Below are 7731 nucleotides of genomic sequence, written 5' to 3'. Positions count from 1 at the left end.
TATTTTTGTTTTTCAGTTTAAAGTTGAATTGAATATATATATATATATATATATATATATATATATATATATATATATATAAGTATAAGAAAATTTGTGTATGTGTTTGTTTGTTTAAAAAAAATGAATCTCTTTAAAACTGTTTGTATTACTTTGTTAATGTTGACGATTTCAATATTATATGATTATTTAGTGCAAGTTACGATTTATACAATTGACAAAGAAGAGTTGAATTATGATCAAATACAGGTACCGTGCTACGGATTGTACATTAATATGAGATTAGTTTCAACCATAACACCAAGGATGATGGGGCATGTTGACTTCGCCCACTTGTGAGGTCAAGAGGCATTGTCATTGCAGTTAGACCTAACAATTTGAGTTAGCCACAAATTTACATGACACCGATTGTAAATTGTATTTTGGGTATTAAAAACGAACACGATACGAATAGACATGTTTTTAACCATGTTAAACGAAAACACGAATAGACACGTTTCATTTGTAAGACACGAATTTGTTTATACGTGTCACGTATGAACACAAAATTGTTTTAAGTGTCACGTGTCAACAAGAAAAAACACGAATTTACACAAATATATGTGCTTATACGTATCAAATGTCGACAGAAAATTTGTTTCGTGTCCTAATACGTGTTTAAACAGGTAAATTCGCGTTTACATATAAAACTTGTGTGTGTTAATCGTGTAGTATATACATATAAAACTTGTGTGTGTTAATCGTGTCGTATATCAAATTGTTGGGTCTACTTGCAGTTAGAGGTGTTGATCGGGTAAAATTTTCGGGTTTTTGATAATTCGGCTTTTTCATATTAAAAAAATTACCTGTTACCCGACCCAAATTAAATTCAGGTAATTCGGGTAGTGGGTCGGGTAAGGGTAATTCGAGTATTACCCGATTTTTTTTTAATTTTTTAATGGCACATAAAAATAAATTTAATAAAACAAACATGTCGTGCTCAAACTTTGAACATTGAGATTTTTTACTAAATAATATTTGAGATATCAAGTATTCGTTTAACAATTTAATCAAATCTAATAAGATGTTAAAAAAACAAATATTTAAAGAAATAATAACAACCAAAGTTAACCATTTAAATTACTTGATATCAATGTATACACATATATTTTGCATTTACCAAAAAAACTCACGTCTTAAATCTAGAAAACATAGAAAACCTTTACATATTATGAAAATAATAACATGTCAAGTTCCAAAAGACATTTATAAATCTACTCGTCTTCTTGCACTTACTCTTTCTTCTTGCACCTTCACTACTTCATCTTGCTCAATTCTATATAAAAAAAGTCAAATAATGTTAGTATTAAAAGGAAAAAGATATTAAATTTACAATAATTAAAATAATGAACGATAAACAATTACCTTTGTTAATTTGTTGATTTTCTTCCTAATCTTTTTCATAATCGATTGTGTCACTTATGCTACCCCGAATCCAATCTTGTGTACAAATTAAACTTTCAACAATCTTAGGAGTCAAAGAACTCCTAAACGAATCCAACACCCCCTCACTAGTGCTAAAAACGGATTATGAAGCCACGGTTGAGACGGGAATGGCAAACACATCTCTTGTCATCAATGATAGAATCGGAAATCTTGGACTATTCACTTTCCACCAATCTAGGATACTAAACATTTCTGATTCGTCTTCAACACTTTCTTGCAAATACTTTTATAACTTCTCAATTGCTTCAACTATGTTCGTCTTCATCTTTTCACTTAGTTTATTTCTCAATGGGGGATTAGGTGCCATAAAATCCGGGTTTTGGCGTTTCCCTAATATCGATGATGAAGTGGTAGACTCGGCAGTACTTGAAGTTAAACTTGGAGAATGAATTCTAATATAATCATTATATAATTCATACATAGAATTCATGATATATTTCTTTTTGGCCTCCACCCCTTTTTCTCCATAAAGATCCTCAAGTAGTATAACCAAATACTGTGACGCGGATGACTGCAACGCTGTGACGTCGCGACGAGCGAACGGGCGACGACCACCTGATGATCGGCGAGGCGGCGACGAGCCGACGACCAGATGACCGGTGAGGAGGCGGGGACAACCAGCTGAATATCTCGATCGGTGATGAACGAAGAGAGTAGAGACGAGGGTGTTTTTTTGACGAGAAAATAGAACGAGGGACACTGATAAACTTAACTCATAAAGGAATAAAAGATATTGGGTCATTCATTATTTGTTTAATATATTTCGGGTAATCGAGTATACCTGAAACCCAAAACAATTACCCTTTACCCGAACCGAAAAAAAAAATCAGGTTACCCAAATACCTGAAAAAATTAACCCGATACCCGAAAAAATCGGTCGGGTAATTTGGGTAACGGGTATTTTCAACAGGGCTACTTGCAGTGGGTTGGATGTTTCGGACTTTCGGTTAGTGAGGTTGAGACGCAAGATGTTGCCTAGTCATATAGGAATGAAGGGGCGTCTGGTCCCAATACTTTCACGTTCTGGTCTATTAAACAGGTCCCGAGATGTTTTCAAAGTTAACTTCTGAGTTTTTTTATTTATGTGTGATCCCCCGTTAGTTGCAATTCTTCATTCATCACCCTAATTCCTAAGGTTGGAATTCATCTATTGTTCAAGGATTATCGATATATTAACTTGATTGGTATGAAATATAAGATTATTACAAAGCTTTTAGCTAATATGTTGGCTCCTGTGGCTAGTTCTATGGTTAGGCCTAAGCACTCGACTTTTGTGAAGGGTAGCTAACATCATAGCTTCTGTTTTTGAGTTTTTTGTATATAGGTTTAATCCCTTAATGGCTTAATGGTTGTAATTCTTCGTTCATCATCATGATTCCTAAGGTGGAAAGTCCTCTGTTGGCTCGTGTGGTTGATTCCTAAGCTCACAACTAGCTTTTTTCATAAACTTTCTTTCGTTAAAAAGGTTATTTTTTACTTATGAAATCAAAATATTATCTGTTTCTTCTTAGAAAATTATAATTTTTTTAACAACTTTATTTTGTAAAAAGGCCTATATTAAGATAATAGAAAGCAAAAAAAAAATCTAAAGTAACCGATTGGATTTTTTAAACCGGTCAACCTAATTAAAAACAACATTAATAAACCAATTAAATTAAGAGAAAATAATGAAAATAACCATTTTTGCTAATCAACTTTCAAAAAATAGCCAAAAATTAAGAAAATTACATTTTTATTCAACGAAATAGCAAATGAAGGGAAGATGCATATGGCTTCGCTAACTCACCCAAGATTTCACTTTGTGACCTGCGATTTTGACTCTTCTATATAAAAAGCCAGTTTGATCATTTTCAACCTACATAAAAACACATGACATAACCATGTGCGATTTCCTCTCTCCTCATATGTGATTTCATGTTGGATTGTTTTTGTATAATAGGATGATATTTGGACTAGGACTCCGTATAAGACTTTATTTCTCAAAGGGTTATGTGTTACAATAATCTAATGCACAAGCTCTTTAAGTGTCCAAGAGACAAAATCGTAGATGGCCATCTGCAATTATACAAACCTTTAACGCATACATAATAACACTTCATTAGTACTAGGTTTATGCTAATATATACAACTAAGAAATTTTCGTTTATTAAAAATAAAATATACTTAATAGATAATCCATCATCGGGCATCAAATCGATTTTCTAATCCTTGAAACATGAAAAACGAGGTTGAAATTTCCGTTTGAGGTTCATATATTTTGGTCTTATGAGTCGCAAAATAGCAAATCAGGCTACAAGTAGCAGCCCGAGCAAGGCGACATGCAATTTCGTTGGTTAAAAATGGATTGTTATTAATTTTTGGCTATTTTTTGAACGATGATTAGAAAAAATGGCCATTTTTGTTCCTTTTTTTTTCTCTTAAATTAATATTCTCTAATCATAATAAATCATCTCATATCTATACTTTTTCCTCCAAAGACAAGGTCATTTCTAACATATCAAAGCATCCACCATATAGCGTCTATGATTGTTTCTTTAGCCTTTTTCCTTTTGTTATTTAACGCCAAGGAATCCACCCACATTGTGAAATCTAAAATTGACACCAAAATTGGGTGAGTAATATCAACCCCATTTGAAAATCTCACGTTCTATTTTGGACTTATATAAAAAGTGTTAACTTTTATTTTTTCATAAAGATTTATTCCAAATTCACCTACAAAATCATTATCAATTAGTACATGATATTTATAATGCTACTTTTAGTTTACACCGTGGGTTAGAGTTACATTCTATAGGATGTTCCAACCGTGTACGGATCGATTATGTGAACTAACTCTTCTTTTCGTGTTAAGTAGCGGTAGATATTTGGGGCTAGGTGGTGTGGTATTACGTTTCCAAATTCTTGTTCTATTCGTGAATGACTTTCTTGGGTTGATGATATGTCAAGTTTGTTAGTAAACAAGAAGAATCTTGAGGTCATAATCTTGGCCATCCTCTAGACTATTTGGAGATACAGAAATTCCAAGGTGTTTGTTTCTCAATTGATGCGGAAAAACACATCGGTTGATGGTATTAAGTTATTTACTTTTTCTTGCTTAAGAATAAAGGCTCTAATTATGTTAAAAGTTGTGTAGATTAGCTTTTGTTTCCATGTAACAGTTTTTTGTTCTCTTGGTTAGCATTTTGCTAACAAGAGTCTCTGGTTTTTAAATTTATAGTTGTTTAAAAAAACTGTTAAGAACTTAAGATCGATGTGGTAAACAATATCCACATATCTTGATCTCGATTGCAGGATGAGAGAATGTCATTTGGGTCTTAAAAATGACGAAGAAGCAAAATGATGGTATATAAATATGTGTTTTGTTAGTCAAACTATCGAAACTATACAATGATACAAAATCTCGCTATCCTTGTTTCACGTTTCAATTTCTTGTTTTTGTCCTCTTAAAGTCCAAATGTTAGGAACATCATTTACTCTGTAGGGTGAGCATTTGGACCTCCGGACTGGACCAAACCGGGAACCGGACTTGGAGCCGGTAAGCCTCAACAAGTCTGGTCCAAGGTCCACCAATTTTTGCAAAACATGTTTGTTCCAAAAGCTGGTCTGATCCAAATGCTCACTTATACGTCAAAGAACCGGGAAGCGGACCTAGACTCGGTAAGCCTCAATAGGTCCGGCCCAATGTCCACCAATTTATGTAAAACCAGTCTGGTGCAAGAGCTAGTCTAGTCTAGTCCGATCCAAATGCTCACCCCTATCCATCAGTTAAGGTGTTATGTCATGCTCAAGAAAAAAAAAGTAGTAACCTATTAGTAATTATTAGGTGGTGTCTAAAATGTTGTCAATGTTGGTTATAAAAATTCCCTATTCTTGGAATTACGTACGTTGTTTAAGCATAAAAACATCAAGAATGGCCATTCAGATTTGCCTTTATAATTAGCAATCATCATTATAGACATGATTAACATTTATGTATATTTTATTAAACATGCATATGTTTTAAAAACAAAGGTGAAATATTTTAAAAGGAAAACAAAAGTTCTTATGTGGCCCATATGTCTTCTATAATCATTAAATTCACCTCCTGATAGTATGATTAATGCTTTTTAGTCCTTTTCCTCGAAACCCAACATTCTTTATTTCATCTCTGAAAATATATATTTTAATTTAAAATTTTATAATAATGTTGATGATTTTTTGGATCTAGATAAGTGAACTTTTTCATGGTTTTTTTAATCTAAATGAAAGAAGGATAGAAAATGTGTTTAAATTTGAGAAGTAATAACATCGTACTTGACTACTTGTATCATTTAAAATATTGTGTATTTGGGGATGTTATTCCAATCAATCTCCTTATTATTCTTATCACTGAAATTGCAAGATATGGTGAAGAATCGAGGGAGAAATAGGAGGAAGAAGGTTGTGAAGATTTTCGATTTTCTTTCAAGAAATTGAGGTATGTTCTTCGATTGAAGCATGATATAATCACTTAATTAGGGTTATAGATTGGCATTACGTTTCTTGGTTCTGTTTCATGTCTCTATTTGGTCAATGCATCTTAATTTGGAGCTTATTTTGATAATTGATTCTGAATGTTTGTTAGTAAGGAATGAAGAAAAATAATGATGATTCTAGATAATGGTTTGACATAATATTGGGTAAATATTCGAGCTCCTGCACTTCAAAAATCACAGAAAACAAAATGAATTTCGGGTTGGGAAGACGGGTTTTCTGGGTCTTTTTGTTGGGCGGGTTAATAGATGATCCCTTTTAGAAAAATATATTCTTTTTTGAATTTACAATTAAGAAAATACAAATTCAACCCCCATCTTTTAATGACCTGCTGATTTAAGATGAAACTATACACGTACGTATCTTTTTTTTTTTTTTTTTTTCACTTTTTTGTTTTTTTTTTAATTGAAACCTGAAGTCACAGGTTTGACCCCTGTAGTTAGGTTATCTTTTTCCAGTGACACAACTACAATTCAACAATTACTAAATTAACCCTTTCACTTTCAGATATTTAAACTTCTAGCTATTTTCAAGTAGTTAGCAAAGTTATATACTTTTGTATATATTTATATTTAGGATTTAGGATTTTTTTTAATACGAAACCTTATTTTTGAAAATGTTGACACAGAAGTGGTTATAATATGTATATTATTACTATAATTGTCGATATACATTAATATTAACATAATTGGATAATTAAATATTGGTTGGCCGAATGAGACACGTGAATAGTTGAACCAAAATAGACATATATGAAGTATTTTATTTAGGATTATGGCCTTATGAAAACTTTTTGGTGGAATGTAGGGCTCTGGTTAAAGGGTACAAGCTTCACAAAGGGTCGAGCTACTTAAGGTGGGTTTTTCGTGTACCGTGGTTGCTTGCACATAAATGTTTTTTGTGTGCCGTTATTTCTTGGGGAGACATATTTAGTGAGAACGGATGCGGTGTTTGGTAGTCGTGAGCATGAAAGATATAAGTAATCGACGAGGATAGAAATTGAGAATTATATTCACTCATTGGATATTTAGTATATGAATGAAGTATAGCAATGTACGATGGGCGTAACCCAGTTATGTCAGGCATACTGAGTCAACCAACTCGTAATTTGGGTCAACACTTGTGTACGCGGGGCGTACGAGCTGAGTATGTTGGGCGTACTCAGCAGCGTTGACCAAGTTTGACTTTTGATTTTTCGACTTTAACCAGGGTTGACCAAGCTGGACTTAAGGGAATTTTAGGTATTTTGAGCCATGGTTAAGCCTTGGTCTCTATCCGTTGGATAGGTGGCCCGTTAAGGGGCGTATCCAATCAGCCTTGGACTTTGACTTTTGTTGACTTCGTTGACCGTTGACTTTTTGACCAAGTTTGACTTTAGGTCAAACTTGAGGGTTTTGAATGGTGATTAAGATTTCACTGATTATGATGTTAGTGGATCCGTGGGTGCAAGCAATGTAGCAGGGAGCATATCGCGGTGTTCTCGGGTTTCTTCATTTTAAGTGAGTTTGCCTCATTGTACCGTGGGTCGAAGGCACCAATGCCGACCAACTAGTTTTGGTTATCTGTTATTAGAAGGATGCCTTAGGGATTGTATATTATCTAGGCTCTCTTACTTGTTCCTTGTTTGGTCGTGGTTCTAGAGTATGACCACTTGTCCAAGTGGCTATTTCACCTCGGAATATATACAGTAATGCATTCCTTGGATTTTGATACTTAGTATATTGTTATGATGTA

General features: G+C 33.4%; 1 long non-coding RNA gene across 1 annotated transcript; it reads left to right on the top strand.

The window, feature by feature from the left end:
- The first annotated feature begins 5681 nt into the window (after nt 1-5681).
- Nucleotides 5682-7731, top strand: LOC145100055 (uncharacterized). Its single transcript, XR_013704791.1, has 2 exons — nt 5682-5941; nt 6805-7731. It is a non-coding gene; the product is annotated as an uncharacterized LOC145100055 (long non-coding RNA).

The sequence above is a fragment of the Lactuca serriola genome, chromosome 4, assembly GCF_051521515.1.
Source record: "Lactuca serriola cultivar US96UC23 chromosome 4, Lser_US96UC23_V15, whole genome shotgun sequence".
In the NCBI taxonomy this organism is placed as follows: Eukaryota; Viridiplantae; Streptophyta; class Magnoliopsida; order Asterales; family Asteraceae; genus Lactuca; species Lactuca serriola.
Note: the sequence above shows the minus strand (reverse complement) of the source record. Positions and strands in the feature narration are given on the sequence as shown.